Consider the following 17,512-nt stretch of genomic DNA (forward strand, 5'->3'; position numbering starts at 1 on the left):
AGTGGGGCTACCCCTCACTGCAAGAGTTAGGTGCATTTCTTTGTCTAGGGGCTGGGGTAAAGCAGATATACTGACTTGATCCTCACTCCCTCCGGCACCCTTCTGGCTGCTAGATCCACCCCTGCAGCCTGTTTTGCCTTCACTCCAGCGGCCTAAATACTCCTGACACCATCATGTACAATTCAAGTTCCACAGACCTACATTAGGCGTAGAGACTCCAATGGGCATTCCACCAGCCTAATTGGAGGGGGAGAAGAGAAGATAGCCAACCGCTTAGGGAGGGGGGATAAGGTTAGTATATCTGCTTTTCTCCAACCCCTAGACAACAGTGAGTACTTAAACTTTGTGGTGCAGGAGTAGCCTCATTGCAAGGGTAGTTTTTTCGTTTGCCTGGAGATGGGCTTTAACTTGACGGATCCAAAGTCAAATGGTGATTATTTTGTCTTGCAGCATCATCTGTAGCAGTCAAATTGTATGACCTGATTATCTCATTAAAGGGGTATTCCACTTTCATTAGAGGAGTAGTGAAGCCTCAAGTTGGAGGACTATTGCTGGACAGTGAGAAGACTTTCTCAGCTCTTTCAAGTGGCTTCAAAGATATTGCTGTGTACAGCCAATGTCAAAATGATAGCAGTATTTATGAATTTGTCTAAAAATCTATAAACATTCATAACATGAATATCTGTGGAATATCATATTTGACATGAGTCAATAAACTGATTTCTTTGTGCGCAACATTTTAATCATCATGTTTTCCTCCAACATGATTCTCATGAGTAATAGAATATTCTAATAAAATATATTTATTAATAGCAAGTTGATTCATTTTGTAAAATGATGACAGTGATTTGTATACAATTTCCTTGCATTTCACTTTTTTTCTAGAATATGTTGCTTATCTTTAGTATTTATTTGGCAATTAATAAAGACTGCAGTTTGCGCTGGCTATGACTACACAGTGATTTAATAAAGGATCATCAGACTTGTGAACAAAACTTATTACAAAGTATCTGAGTGATGTAAGAGAACACCGGTTCACTCTTACAGGGAGTCTTTTCTTTTAATACATTTTCACTATAAATGATAGATTTTCACTATACTTTGTGCCTGTGTGTATAAGTTACTGTACAGTCTTTGGTACCCTGGACAGGTACAGAGGTCATATTCTGTACTCCTAAATGCCAGATTCAGTGGTGGTTAAGGTTCAACATCCAGGAGCTCTTGTTGCAATATTCTCCATGCAACAGAGTGATCATGTATCTCAAGATATGTTCTGTCCTATTATCCTGTGATGTTAGGGAGCTCAAATTGCATCCTTGAATTTACAACAATAGGGAATTCATGAATAAAACACATAATTAGTTAGTATTGTGTAACTGCTGTTTATCTAAAGCCGAAACCTTTTTATTATTTTGGATCAAGTAGAGAATGTTTTCAATCTATGTCAAGTTTTTTTTTGCCATCTGCATGCCATTTGGAAGATTTCTCTTCACCCCCTGTCCTGTGGGACGTGAGACGAAAACTCTCCACAATGTGGGAAATCCCCTCTAAGACAGTAGCCACTGGAACAAGTGTCACTGTTATAAGATTCCCCTCCTATTCCTGTTCTGGTGAAAACGTTTGGGGGGGTTTTTACTCACTTGTAGTCCCTGAGACAGTGGTTATCACTATAAATACCGTGTTTCCCCGAAAATAAGACCTACCCCGAAAATAAGACCTAGTACTATTTTTGGGAATTGCTAAAATATAAGACCTACCCCGAAAATAAGACCTAGTTGTGACCATTCCCAGGGCCGGTGGTGGCAAAAGGGGGAGATTGAAGTGCCGCGGGAGAGAATCAGCGATGCCAACGAATCCAGCGCGAGAGGAAGTGAGGGGGCAGCGGAGGGAGCAGAGCCGCATAAGCTGATGCTTCCTCTATAGCGCCGGCTCCTGTCACAGGCGGACTGATACCAAATGCACTCCGCCTGTGAGGAATCGAGAGTGAAAGCGCGCTTCGCTCATTCAGGCCAGCGATTGGTTACCAAATTGCTCTTGGAAAGGTACGGCACCCGATTGTCCTGATCACCATATTTGTGTACATGAATACATGTAGACTGTTGTGCATGAATAAGTGTGGATTGTTGTACATTAAAAAAAAATAAGACCTACCCCGAAAATAAGACAAAAATAGAAAATAGACAGCGTCTTATTTTCGGGGAAACACGGTAGAGAGGGCTAACCTCCTTAGCAGAGACACAGACAACAATACAAATCTGACATTGGTTCTAACCCTTTTTGGCTTTGGAGACACCTGTGAAAACACAACTATTACATCTGGGGCCACAAGCTCTTGGGTAGCCTTCACTGTTCAGGGTCGTTATTCTCCTGACTTGATTGCTCTACTTAAAAAGTGCAGCAAACCCTATAAAATGACTGATTGCATGGGCTAGTAGAAATTGCATCTATTTTCTAGTACCAAAACATTCATGTGTCCCATTATCCACTAGTACACATCTTACCCTTTCTCCACTTCTTGTATGGTGTCAGTCAGAGGCAGGTTGCAGGTCTCAGTAAGAAGACATGAGGCAGTAATCCCTGACAGAATGGGGGCTGTACCAAAGATGATAGCTGGTAGGATAGGAATGTGATCTCCAATTAAATGAATCACCGGTGCAACAACAGAACCCACTCTGGCATTGACGTCTCAGAATCCCATGCCAGTTTGCCTGTAAGACACAAGGAACCTGAAGTGTTATGCATTGTATATAGATGATTCAATAATAGTGGTTCTTTCTTCAGAGATAACTAACATTTATTTACCTTTGTTGTGCAGCATACTACTTTACATATAGCTCTTATGTTTGGTAACCAAAATGACACTTGGAGGCTGCTACATAGCTGAGCAAATGCTGTGCACAAGGCAAACCCTCCACTAGATGGAGCCAAGGAGCACAGGATTTCCTATGCTCCTTGGCTCTATCTAGTGACGGAAATGCCTTGCGAAAGGCATTCCCCCAGCTACATGAGGAACCTTCATACATCAGTCCCTAAGTGATTTTCTTCCATGAAGTTACTGGACAGGAAATAAACTGTTTGAAAAAGTGTTTCCTGTGCTGTGATCTTTGTCAGAAAAACAGGAAGTGTGTAGAATCTCTCCAATTGGACATTTTCAGAAGCTTTAATCCTTCCCCACTCAACTAAATTTGTTTTTATTGCTGTCTTGGTCCAAATGAGAGAAATGCCTTGTCCCAGTTTTACTATCGCTAGAACAAGTAGTGAGTGGGTATCTCCCCAATGGCCTTTCAAACAGAAACAGAGGTCTTAACTATTTCCAATCCTATACAAAATACGTTTTACCTTGTGTTCTATTTTACAACATGCATTATTCTCTAATAATAATCTCTTTGAAACGTTGTCATATGTCTGATGACTTCTTTCACATTACCAGGTTGTAAGCTGGCTTTAATGGTCCTAAAAGAGAATTTTAGATGCAGTAATTACCGTATTTCAGTGGGGAAGAGTTCTCCGGAATACAAGTATGCACACATGAAGGCTGAAGCACAGAATCCTTTACCAAGAGCAGCCAATGCCGTCCTCACTACTCGCATCTCTAAAACAAGAGCACAGTGATCACAATGAAACAGTTACTGCAAGACTTCTTGGCAGGGTCGTCCCGATTCTTTTTGGGTCTGAGGCGGGGGGATTGGTGTTCGTGCCAGTGGTGCTTACATTCTGTGGAAGGGGTGCATCATCACTGGCTGCAAGGAGCTGGACGGAGCACCAACCTGAGCGTCCCAGGTTGTTAAGAGCTGGGCAGGGAGATGTGTAAGGGCCATGCACATCTCCCTGCCCAGCTCTTAGCAACCTGGGATGCTCTGACTAGAAAGGGGTGGCAGGTACACAGTCCCACTTGACCCTAAGAGATGCGCCTGAGGCAACAGCCTCAGGCTGCCTCATTATAGGGATGGTCCTGCTTCTCAATTGAAAGCTGAACTCCAGGAAATGGCTTAAAACACAGAAGAAATAAATACATGGGAGCTTTTTAACCTTATATATCTATCTGATTAGCTCTCAGATTTATACAGCTCTGTCACACATAACAGCTCTATCTGACAGGGCAGAATACCTGCAGTTGTCTTGTCTCTGCCCCAGGTCTTTGGACAGTGAAGGTGAAGCTGCACAGTGATTAGCTTATCTTTGTCACATGAGCACTGCCTCTTTGTGCTGCCCCTGCCTTTCCGAGACTGAGCTTGGCTGTACAGGGACTGCAAGAGGTTGATACCAGGTCAAATCCAGGTACTTACACTGTTCACTTTTAAAAACAAAAAAGGTTAATCGTGTATTTATTATTACAATGCTGTAATTTAGGGTGTCTTTTATATCAGCCTGGAGTTCAGCTTTAATGTTTGCATACTAGGAATATTTGAAAAATGTGGCCCCTAAAAGCCAGAGCCCATTTATTTACAATGAGGAAATGTGAAAAATTAGGATTTGGCGGACAGACATTAGACTAGACAAAATAATGATCATCTTACCTACAGGAACAAAAATATTGATGATAATCATGGTACCAGCAAGTATAAGGAATGTGGCTTGTGTTACTCGTCATCCTATATAACTCATGGTTAAGGCAGCTACAAACTTGGCTGGGATGTCAATGGCACCAAAACAGAACTGCACAAGGTATACATTGATTTCAAATTTCTGCAGGTCCATAGCTAAGCCATAGTATGCAAAACTAGTGGAGAACCTACACAGAATAAAACAAGGAAACATACTTTTCAGAATACACATAAACACATTTGTTCTTTAGTTCAATTGCATATCACCCTCTCATGCTATATACTCTGGGGTGTATTTATAAACAATTCACAGTACCTGCAAAATTGCATGTACATTCATTCTGAAGCAAAAAAAACGTTATATGTTCTTTTCAGGTTGAATGTAATATCAGGAAAATACCACATTGTGGCCACTAGATGGAGCTGAGGAGCATAGGAAATAATTCTTTTTTTTCTGTGCTCCTCAGCTCCATCTAGTGGCTATAATGGTTGATAAGCGATGTCATTTCTAAGCAACGGCCTCTCCTGTGGAGTGAATGAACAGGCATAACCTGTAATAAAGAACTTTTTTGAAGTATTCATCAATCTATCCATAACTGATAATGTTCCAGGAATATGTAAAAAGATCAGCATTGATCATGTGAACAATCCCCAATCCATTAAAAGAAACCCATGCTTTACCAATGGAGAGCACAGCAACAGGTTAATTTTTATTCTAGACTTCCACCAGCAGCATATACACTCCCCCCATTTTGCAGCTAGAAGAGTTAGCCCTGTCTAAGCCACAAATATTGAATTGGAGCAGAAGCACTGTGACATGGGAGGGAAGGGTGTGAGTCACATGTTCCTCCATACTCAGAAGTACCAGGTAGTTTTTTGTATCTACCAGCCAAACAGCAGTGGGGGAGTAAGGGCCTGTTCACACGACGTCCGTTTTGTGTGCTGACCGGCTCCGTACGCTGCTGCACTCAAAATGCATCCCAATGTATCCCTATGTGTTTTATGGGCTACAGTTCTCACGTGCGCAGTCCGTTCAGGTTACGACAGAAAAAATACTGCATGTCACATTTTGTACGGTCAGGAAACGGTCCGGAAACTGTCAGGAAACGCGTCAAAAACGCACTGCATCAGTCTGCAGATCCGCACCTGATCAGGACCTGATATCATGTGAAGGGAGAAGGGAAAATAAGCATAAGAAGTTATAGTGGGTGCACTGCTTTCATGGACATGGTACAGGTTCACTTCAAGCATTAAATTCTAGGTTTTTTTTTAACTCCAGATCCATCCAGCCTTATTTCCGCTCAATTACCATTCAATTAAACACATGCTTTAACATAGGTTACAAAGATAACTAAAACCTAATTGGACGGGCAAACATTTTTTTTTGTCTTCCTAGTTTTAGTAATCAGCTCCACTACTATGTATAATCCATCACCAGCAAACACTCGTTTTTGATTGAGTCATTCTGAAGACTCACCAGACCATCATCAAACACCCTGTGATACGTCTCATTCCTGGAGTTCGCACTAGATCCAGTAGGCTGTGAGAAGATTTTCTTTTAGAAATTTCATGTTGCATCTCCGCAATTATCTCCTGCAAATAAGAGCAAAATTATTGAGTCTCATAGGGTATGTTTGCCTCTCTACCAGGTTGCAATCACCATCACCCACATTTGGACTGGTGCCTAGGAGAGCAGTATATAGAGGGTAGTAGCAAAGCACAACATTTAACATTTGTGTTTACATTTTATTTGTACTTGTCTGGCCAACTATGGACATTTGTAACAAATAATTTCCACACAATCTAAAAACGGCCGCACTCCACAGGTCTTGACAAAATTCTTCAAACTTTATTGTACTCCAAACATGTGTATACACCACACTCAAGCTTCCCAGCACAACCAAAACCCTGTAATGCATTTAACCATAGAGGCTTAGGCCATAGTTTAATGTCCATAGTTTGGCACCAATTAACCAACAATGTCCATAGTATGGCTCTAACTAACCAACAATGTCCATAGTATGGCTCGAATTAACCAACAATGTCCATAGTATGGCTCTAATTAACCAACAATGCCCATAGTATTGCTCTAATTAACCACCAATGTCCATAGTATGGCTCGAATTAACCAACAATGTCCATAGTATGGCTCTAATTAACCAACAATGTCCATAGTATGGCTCTAATTAACCAACAATGTCCATAGTATTGCTCTAATTAACCACCAATGTCCATAGTATGTCTCTAATTAACCAACAATGTCCATATTATGGCTCGAATTAACCAACAATGTCCATAGTATAGCATTAACTAACCAACAATGTCAATAGTATGGCTCTAATTAACCAACAACGTCCATAGTATGGCCCAAATAACTAACAATGTCCATAGTAGGGCTCTAATTAATAACAATGTCCATAGTATGGCTCTAATTAACCAACAATGTCCATAGTATGTCTAATTAACCAACGATGTCCATAGTATGGCTCTAATTAACCAACAATGTCCATAGTATGTCTAATTAACCAACAATAACTAACAATGTCCATAGTTTGGACATTTGATTCTAACATAGTCCATAGCACAATGACTTCTAGGTTCAAACTTGTCTTTACACCTGCCACTCCATTTTAGTGTGGCGGCTGCTATCCATTCTGTGCTGGCAGTGGGGATGGTTTAAATTTTTGTCTGTTTTTTCAAACTTTATTGAAATTGTCAAAATGACATTTCATTCACACCTATGTACCGTAGCAGCACTGAAGTGCATTGGCCAGTGACAACATCAGGTGAGTGCATTAGACTTTCTATAATTCAAGAATCTTGCTTAATTTTCTCTTTTTTTATTTGATCCAATTGCACTTTTTGATTTTAATTTTGTCATAATAATCAGTTGGTTGGTAACAGAAGGAATATAAACATGTAACTATAGTGTTATTAATACTAACATGTGTATGCTTATGCTTATGATAGCATGACATACATCATATGACAACATCAGTTTTAATTAAAGTCCTGCACTTTCCTAAACAGTTTTTTATCCATCCTTATCTTTGTGGTTTAAGACTTACTTCTTTTGTCAACTTAAGTCCCTCTTCAAGCTTGCCATTCATTCTTGCCACACGTCGAAGATTAGTCAGTGCTTGATCTGTCTTCCCATTTAAAATAAGCCAGCGACCAGACTCCTGCAGGAACCTTCAAGCAACATACAAAGGTCATCAGTTATAGGCAGTAATAGGCACTGTATACCTAGCTTTACGCAAATCATCCCCCTGCTGCAGCCTCATACCTTGTGACATGCTAAAAAGTTCCAATATCGCAGTGTGATCACTGGCAGATCTGACTGAGGAAATGCTTTCTCCTACCAGCAGCAGAATCATGATATAATTCTTCAAAAATGTGCTTCTTGTAGGCAAAGTCAACTAGATGGAGCTGCACATCTAATAGTAATTCCATGTACCATATTGCACCCCCAATTATTGTATTCCACTCACTTTTTACCACTTTTACATGGGTGAATAGTGTAAAGGGCCCCTTATAAGGGTCCCCATTACATTAAACCATCTTTACATGGGTGCTTTGTCTGTGCAAAGGCTCACTGTAACATTAATGGTTGGCAGTGTTTACCCCATTTTACATTGAAAGTTAGGCAGCGGATAGGCCCCCTAAAGCCCTCTTTTACACTGGTGCTCAGGTAGTGGAGAGACCCTCTAGAGCAGTGCTCCCCAACCTTTTTATCGCCGCGGACCGGTCAACGTTTGATAATTTTACCGCGGCCCGCTGAGGGGGGGGGACGTTAATTTTTTATATTTTATATTGTTTTGATTTCATAATTTTAATTTAATTGTATTTAAAACGCACGCTGTCGCCGGGCAGAGCGCGGGATCGGAACTCATTAGACACACTGCAGGCGAAGGACCGCGAGTCGCCGCTTGCCTGTGCGCCGCGCTGCTTCGCCTGCAGTGTGTCACGGCCTTAAACCTCTCGTCCATGGAAAGTCGCACACGTTCCTTGGGCGGCCCGGTACCATTTGATCCACGGACCGATACCGGTCCGCGGCCCGGGGGTTGGGGACCACTGCTCTAGAGGCCCGTTACATTGGTGATCAGTGGCATTCACTTTGTGCTGTGGTGTTCACCTGCCAGGCTGGCAGAGCAGCTTGGGTACCTCTTTGTAGCAGCTGTTGCTGTGTTCAGTAAAAAAAGTGCGAGTATGTTTTGTGCACTGGCCAAAACCCCGGCACTGCAAGGGTTAAGTACTTAATTTGGTCTAGGGTCTAAAATAACAAAGTTATACTCCTTTGACGTCCCCACATTTCAAACACTATATGAGACGTGATGACTAACAGGTCCCTACACCACCGGAGCGGAGGTTCAGGTAAGTATATCTTTTTTATTTTAGTCCCGAGACCAAAACAAGAAGTTAAGCCTTGGAGTGGGGGAGGGGGGGGGGGAAGCCTCACTGCAAGGGTTACATTTTTATTATGCCTGGAGCTCTCCTTTAATCACGGCATAGAACCTGTCACTGAGTTCCCCCTCAACCCCAGGCTGCATAGCAAAGCCAAATGAACTGCTATGGCAATATTGACCCCACTTATATCCAAGGGCTGATAATGATCTATAATCAATTATTCAAAGCTGTTTTACTCCACTTTTATATATCCTCCTAGAGCAGTGGTTCTCTCCCTTTCTAGGGCCGGGACCCCTTGGTAACATTTGCCAAGTTGTGGTGACCTCCAACGGTAAAATTTAGGGATGACACGGCTGCTGCAGTGACTTCTGGCGGCGTGGCGGGAGAACCGACACTGCTGCGCTAGGAGAGGGCTGAGGAGAACTCTCTCCTAGCACAGCAGAAATCACACAGCGACCCACAGCTAGAGAACTACTGTTCTACTTGCTTTTTTAATCTGAAATACCCTTCCTAGAACAACAACAGCAGACTCCTGACATTACCTGCGTAGAGAGTAGAAAGCACAATCTTTTTGGTAGCTGCACTGTGGCTATAACCGCATTATGAACGCCCAGGGCCGGATACTCTCCCTGCTGCTCCAAGGCCAGGTTCTGCAATGCGCCCGACTCCCTGCTAACCCCCATCAATGGAGAATGGCAACCAGATGGCAGGGTGGCAGGGTTAGTTTTATTTGTTTTATTGTTTCTTTATTTTTATTTTTTACTTTTTTATCACTTTTATTATTTATTTTTTTACTTTTTAAAATTTTTATTTATCATATCGTTTACTTTTTTATTTTTAATAATTTTTTTATCTTATTGTTTATTTTTTATAATTTTCTTATTTTTTATACGAATGTCACTTCTGTGTTTCTGGAACCTTCTTTTAAACGGTCCAATTGTCTTACCTACATATATTAATGCACACGGGCATTTCAATAGGTAAACACGGTAATCGGTATCACAGGTATGATAACCTTGAATACTATATTTCTTCCCACTATGGGGATGAAAAAACGATTCACCACATATCACAGAATTACACATGTTACAGCGGTGACATCTGTAACTTCCTGACCTGCTGAAGAAGGAAAATGGTCACTTGGCATACTTGGGTTTAGGGTCCGCCTGGACCAACAGATCCCTGAGAGAATTACTACGTTTGTAGATATGCAACGGTCTGTTTTTAATAACTGATGTTAAAGTTTTGTCGGCCTGTAAGATATTAGAATTAATCTGATTCGCCCTACTTATTGCCAGGGACGCTGATGTAAGGTGCTACAAACTGACTGTATGAGTGGTTTATTATCACCCCAATGCTCAAGGTAAAATTCGCATTGTGAGCCCTTGGGCTGCTGACCCTGGGTGAGTCACACTTTTATGTGCTGTTGGGAGTCACTGATGGTTTAATAGATATGGCTGGTATATACATCATTCTGCACACGTCCTTTTTAAATACTTAACGGCAGGTGTAACGTCATACCGACGCCCTAGGTGGATGAGAGTGGTTTCACAGCACCCAGTTGATTGGTATGTCTAGGTATATATTGTTGTATGTTTTTCACTTCACTGTTATCTCTAAGCCTGATGAAGGGGACCCTGCGAGGCCCCGAAAGCGCTTGCCAATGAGATACAGCTATTGGCAATAAAATATTTTGCTTTTTCAACTCATGGTGTGCTGGTGACATTTTTCTATTGTTCATGTGTGGCGGTGCCATCCACAGTCATTTCGAGCACCCATCTTCATCAAGTGGGAATCCCGGTAAGGAGTGCGGTATGGTTCCTGTTTCTGTTTATTTAGGTGAGAGGGGAAGACTGTTATCCCCTCTCACTGTGCACACGGAGCGGCAGGTTTACTTTTATACTTTTAACCCTGTCAGTCAGAAAAAAAAACCCACCATAGGAATGCATAGCTAGATTCCTATTGGCTAATTCACTTTGCAATAGCCAATAGCTGCTGTCAATCACTAGACGGGGACCTGATGGAGAACTGCAGATCCCCCTCTGCTGATTGACTGCAGCAGTGGGCGGGTGGCGGTGCAATAGCTAGTTTGCTATTGGCTATTGCAAAGTGAAATAGCCAATAGGAATCTAGCTATGCATTCCTATAATAATCTTTTTTTTCTGACTGATGGCGGGCCCGATGTCAGCAAAAAAAAAGAGCAGAGAAAGCGATTCTCTCCTGGGTGGCGGGGAGCCGCTAGGCGACCCCCCGCAAATCGTCATTCGACCCCCAGGTTGAGAGCCGCTGTCCTAGAGTATCGTGGAACATTTGTACCTACCACGAGTATACGAAGGTAAAAAGGAACGGTGACAGAAGACTGCAGCCAGCGCCAGTCACAAATAGCGTATGCCAGTCCTGCAAGCACCATTTGACCAGAAGTGAATACATAGCCGATGAAAGTACCAGCGAGAGTACGTCCCTTGACTGGCATCCATTCCAGCACTGCCAAACAAAAAGAGAGATTGGGCATGGGAGTCTGCGTTTAAGTAACCTGGAACAGCAGCTATAAATGATGACCAAAAGCACTAGGTTGCTCTGCTTCATTTGGTTAAAGTCTGTTAGTTAAGTGCTAGTGGTTTAAATATCTGGAAAAAATAGGTCAAGGCAACCGGACTTGCTGTATTTTTTCTTGAAGACGTTTCACTGGACATTCGACCAGCTTTCTCAATTCAGAATGACTTGTACAAAAATTCTCTGGGAATAAATATGGTGAATGTTGTTCCAAGCCACATAATCGTTTAATCGCAACTAAGTGTTTTGATGTATTTGTATAAATGAAGCTAAGAGGTGTTTTTAACTTTTTTAAACCCAGTCTGGTACTGAATAATTTAGGTTTTCATGCTGCTGTATTGCACTCTGTATAGCTGCACTGTGCTAGTTTTTGTCTTTCTGCTCTGTGATATGGAATTATTTACTCTTTAATGAATTTCAAAAGTATTGAAAGATTAATGATGAGACTCACTTAGGCAGAGTGTGTTAAGTAAGACGCTGGAGAAGGTCATCCCACTAATAAGTCTGAAGAATACATAGCATGGGAAATTAGGAAGGAAGGCAACAAGAGTACCGGCTACTGACATCTGCATGTATGACCAGATGAGGACCGTCCGACGTCCAAACCTGCAACCAGAGGAATCACAGTTTAACACAGGCAATGGTAGCTATTATTACAAGAGTAGTCCGGTGCTACAAATTATACTGCCTTTACCTCTGAAAATACTGGTTGACTTGTTAGAAAATATCAGTTGTACAGATGATAAAGCGATTGAATTGAATTGAATTTGCATGAACTGTTAGATTTCAAGTGATATTAAAAGATATACTGTATTTGTTATCTTTTTCAAATGCTGCTTAAATACCTTACAGAGTATACTGCTCCTTGATTCAACTTTTCGTTACTATCTGAATCAGATAGTTCCCGAGTGCTGGCCAGGATATCTAGATGTAGAGTGGTTTCTTTCCATTTCAAGGCCCTATGGATCCCCCCATGTGTGTGCAGCTGTATGGCTGCAATGCTGTGTGCGTCCATGCCTACAAACAGCCGCATGGCAAGCCACTCCTCTGCTTCTTCCTCCATGCCAATTGTGGGACCACTGCTGGCATCTGCATTGTCCCTTTGTTACACAATACTCAGTAAGTGGGCTCCCCAACGGGGATTTAGGGGAAACGCTGAGGGACCTGGAGCCGACTTCAGGGCGTTGCAAATAAAGTAAGTGTTTATGCCACGATATACATTATACTATATGCTGGGGCAAGTTTACCAGGTAGGTAGAATTAATTATTTAAAAAAAAAAAGTTTGAGGATTTAATACCTTAATTAAAAAAACTGCAATTATTTATTTCTACTTTCATATTTAAATCAGGTTCAAATGTGGCATTTGAAGAAAAATAAAGTTAAAGTGAGGAGTTTAGAAAATTCTCCAGTGAATTCTTGAGGAGTTGCTCTTAAGTTACATTCACAAAAAATAAAAAAAAATTAGGCTTTAATATCACTTTAATGCCTCATTTTTTTTATTTCTCCTTTAAGGAGACCCTCCTTTGCTGGAGCCTGTTGCCTTTTTTTCTTTAAAAGTTTTTAATTCCTCGTTTTCTAGTGGGTCCCTGCAGCGCTCTTCCCCCCGCCCTCTGCACGGGTGCCACCATCGTTCTAATGGAGGCACCCATGAGCGCCTGTGCCCGCTCGTTTCCGCAGTGGCTGTGTGCGTCCATAGACACACACAGCCCTGTGGCAGGTCACGCCCCTTCCCTCTTTGATTGATGGCTCCTCTGCCATCAGTATCCTCCCCCCGCAACCTGGAAGTTCGGGGAACGGAGAATCGCTTCGGGACCGGCGGCGGGGACAAGCGCAGTTGACAGGTAAGTGTAGGGGGGCTGGGGGGGACTGAGGTAGAAAAAAAGGCGCTGGACCGTTTTTACCCTAATGCAGAGAATGCCCAGATTTTAAAACTACTTTAAATCTTAAAAATGCATTCAAGTATCTTAACTATTAACAGAAATATATATTATTTGTGTATCACTCGGCTGTAGATCCCCAAATCATCTCTAAATTGGTGTTGACACTGTCCTTCCTTCGGGAGGGTGGCTACTTTTGTTCCCCTTGGTCCCTGTGTGTGTTGTAAAGTAGCCACTGCTCCAAGCTCGGTCCCATGATGGACTACAACGTAGTCCACCACAGGAGTGAGCTTGGAGGGGTGGCTACTTTACAACACACACATTTTTGTAAATAGGGTAATTGATTTAATTGATTTAAAAAAAATCAAGGCATGCAACTATTTCAGTGGGAACTGTTTATTATACAGAGGGGGTCTTGGCCTGAATACTGCCCAGGGATTGTTGATATAGTCTTAATGTACCACTTGCTCTGAGAGGTAAATATCATTCAGTTGATGTACATGTACATATTATGTAAGACTGGATTAACCAAATCCAAGTGTGAACTCCCAAGTCAGCTTTGGTTCCAACTCAGTGTATAACAACTACCGTTAAATAAATATAACTGATAGAAAAAAGGAAAGCTTTGATAGTTGTCATGAAGAAAAGGATCTTACCTGTCTGCAATGCCTCCAAAAATGGCTCCGCCCAGCAAAACGCCAACCATGTATACAGACTGTGCCATCTGCTTCATAGGACGCAGATCACATATCAGATTCCACTGAAATTGAAGGGATAATTAAAATTCTCCTTTAACAGCTAGTAAAGTCTAATTAAATTGGTGTATTTAGGTTTTGTGCTGCCCTAGGCAAGACAAAACTCGGCAGCCCCCCATCTAAATTTGTCCCACCCCTTCCTTTTCAAGACATTTTGCGTAACCTGTCAGTCGCTGGATACAGCTTCTGACAGGTTTCGCTATTAGTGTTGCAGGGAAGCCAGGGTCTCAGGTGGTCTGTAAAGGATCTCTGCCTACACAACCCACCATAGACCTTGCACAGCCCACCTGAGTTCCTCCAAACCCCCCCAGAGCCCACCATATACCTTGCACAGCCCACCATAGACCCTGCACAGAGACTCTCAGGTGGGCTGTGCAGGATCTATGATGGGTTGTGCTGCTCCTCTTACCTGCAGCTCCCCAGCCTGCTTCCTGGACATGCCGCTTCTGCTTCCAGCATGGAGCCGCCAAAGCTTCTTCCTCAAGCTGAAGCTTCTTCTTCTTCGAGCCGCCCGCAGCCTCGGCCGGGCCGTATCTCCCTCGGCCCTGGCCACGCTTTCACCTCCTCTTTCACCCGGCAGCTCGCTGCCAGGCCCCACCAGCAGCCACCTGATTAGGCAGCCGAGGCTGCCTTATTTTGTGCGCCCCCGGCGCCGGCTTTCCTCTCTGATTTGGGGGCGGCATTTTTCAAAAGTTCCGCACATTATGTGTCACAGCACATTATATAATGGCTCAACACAATTCACACTGTCAACATATGGAACTTTTATACAGGTAAATTTCCCCTCTACTGTAGTGACTAGACAGACCTGTGCTTAATCCTAAACCCTATGCCTACAGTTACCCACAGTTGATCCACAGGAAGGAAAAAATCATAAAAAGCATGGTTCAATTTGTTCCAAATGGGGAAAAAAATCCTTTCTGATCCCCCTAAGGCAATCAGATATTCCCTCGATCAACAACCTCTGGTGCTTTTTTTCTTATAAAATGCTAATGTCCAGTCATATTCTGTGCATTTAGTAATGCATCCAGACTTTTTTTGGTTTAAACAATTACCTGAGCTAGCTAGAACTAGAACAGCTCTAACTGTGAAGAAGCCTTTCAGTATGCCAAGGTTAAACCACTTTTCCTCCTTGAGACATTGAAGATATGACATAGTTTAAGACAATAAATGATCACATTTAGGACAATAAGTGATCAGGACAAGCAGAGACTATAAATAAACATTGTAGGCAACTTTACATGACATAGAAATGTTGTGATGTTACCAGTAACTCACCTCTGTGATGATAGAAGACCGGATAACACTTTTGTCATATACCCATCCATCAACACATGGCTCTGTTTCTATTCCTGTGAGATTTGTCAGGGTGGCATTGGGGTGAAGGAAGCTCCACTGGGGTTCAGTAAATCTCATGCATTTCTGTGGTTGGCCCTTCTGATCAGTGGGCACCAGTGGCATAACCAGAGTTATTGGCGCCCGGGGCAGAACATTTTTTTTCGCCCCCCCCCCCCCCAAGCCCGGATCGCCGCTATGCGATCCGGCCTGGCTGGCTGGATCAGGCAGACGCGCCCTCCAAGTGATGTAGATCACTGGTACTGGTAACTCATACTATGTCCAGTTATTTACAAACATTCAGCGATCACTGACTGCTTGTACCCGCTCTCCATCCTGGATCGGCTCTCACAGGAGGGTGAGCCAACAGTGCGGAGAGGAGAGCTCAGTCCATTTTGACAGCTGACTCCTCTCCTTCACTGCTGGCTCAGGCTCCTGTGACTGCACACGGCCTGTCTTCGCCCCCACACCTCTCTCCATCCGTATCGGTCAGAGGGGGGCGGTGCATGAGGAGAGCCTGGCCTCCTGTAACATCGCAGCTCACAGCGCTCTCCTCCCCCGCCTCACTTGGCCTCCTCTGACATTTTCTATCCTCCTTGGTGGACGCTGCGTTGTGCCAGAGGGGACTCAGAGCAGTGCCTAGCGGGGAGTAGAGAAACCAGGCATGCACCCCAATTCTGCCGAAAGTGCCATTTTTGGACGATATGTTTCGGACACTGACATTTCGGTGCATCCCTAATATAAACACAAACTTGAACACATATGTTGATATGAATTGTACATTTTTACATGTGTGACCATTCATTTTTTTCTGTTATTGTATTAAATAGTAGACATGTGCACTGCCAAAAAATTTGTTTAGTTTCGTTTCGTTTTAAATTCGGATTTGTGTTATTTCGTTTTTCAGGATTCGGGTGTGAAAGTCAATTCGGATTCGGACGAAATTCGGTAGCGTGAGTACGAACGTTCGTTTCGTTTTCTGTTCTTATTCGTTTCTTATTCGTTTCGTTCGTTTGCCGCAGGATTCGGGTGTTCAGGATTCGGGTGTGAAAGTCAATTCGGAATTCGGACGAAATTCGGTAGCGTGAGTACGAACGTTCGTTTCGTTTTCTGTTCTTATTCGTTTCGTTCGTTTGCCGCAAAAGTGACATTTGAGGGGGAAAAAATATGTTTCTCCTTCTCTAATGTCACTTTGCTCCAACGAACGAAACAAATAAGAAACGAATAAGAAACGAATAAGAACAGAAAACGAAACGAACGTTCGTACGAACGCTACCGAATTTCGGAAATGGAAATTCGGATTCGTTTGCATTCGTAATATCTGTAATTCGGGATTCGGATACATCCGAATGTCCGAATTTCCGAAAATTCGTCCGAATTTTGATTCGGAACGAAACGAATCGCACATGTCTATAAATAGCCCTTTATGTAGATTTGGCATTACAGTGAGGACATATTCAATTTGCAATCAATTTGCATCAAGTATACTGTATGTTTACCCTAACAATTACATTTTTGCTCTTTTTGTCTGATAAATGTATAAATAACAGTGTTTTATTATATCTATTTGATAATTCATGTTGATGATGATGTTGATCTATTTGATGTTGAGCCTGCTGGAAATCTTGTGAGCAGATTACTTTGTGTGCTTTCTGCCTTTGCTCACTCTCTGTGAACTACAGAACAACTATGGTTACAAGGAGAAGTGGAGGTGTTTTGTAGTCCTAAAACACTTCTTCTCCTAGGGTGACAATGCTGCTTCTTTATAGACACAGTCACCATAGCGTAGGAATTGTATTACCAGCAGGGTCACGTGGAAAAGCCTGAAAAAAGAAAACTAATGCAGCCATTATATCTAAGGACTGGCAAGCTTCAATATATTAAATTTTTTGTTCTTGGAATTAGAGAAGTGCATCTCTAGGCAAAATCTTTTTTTTAGTTTTTCATTGGTGGAGGGTTAGTCTCTCAGTCAAGTGTTTATTGGTGTGTGTATCCCCATTGTACAGGCTACCATTGAGAAAGAAAAAGAGGGGAAATCCA

The 17,512-nt window shown here is 42.5% G+C and overlaps 1 pseudogene; it reads right to left on the reverse strand.

The window, feature by feature from the left end:
* Window positions 1-2,497: 2,497 nt before the first annotated feature.
* On the reverse strand, window positions 2,498-15,608 carry LOC108785245 (annotated as a pseudogene).
* Between the last annotated feature and the right edge of the window lie 1,904 nt (window positions 15,609-17,512).

The sequence above is a fragment of the Nanorana parkeri genome, unplaced genomic scaffold, assembly GCF_000935625.1.
Source record: "Nanorana parkeri isolate BGI_ZX_2015 unplaced genomic scaffold, ASM93562v1 scaffold153, whole genome shotgun sequence".
In the NCBI taxonomy this organism is placed as follows: Eukaryota; Metazoa; Chordata; class Amphibia; order Anura; family Dicroglossidae; genus Nanorana; species Nanorana parkeri.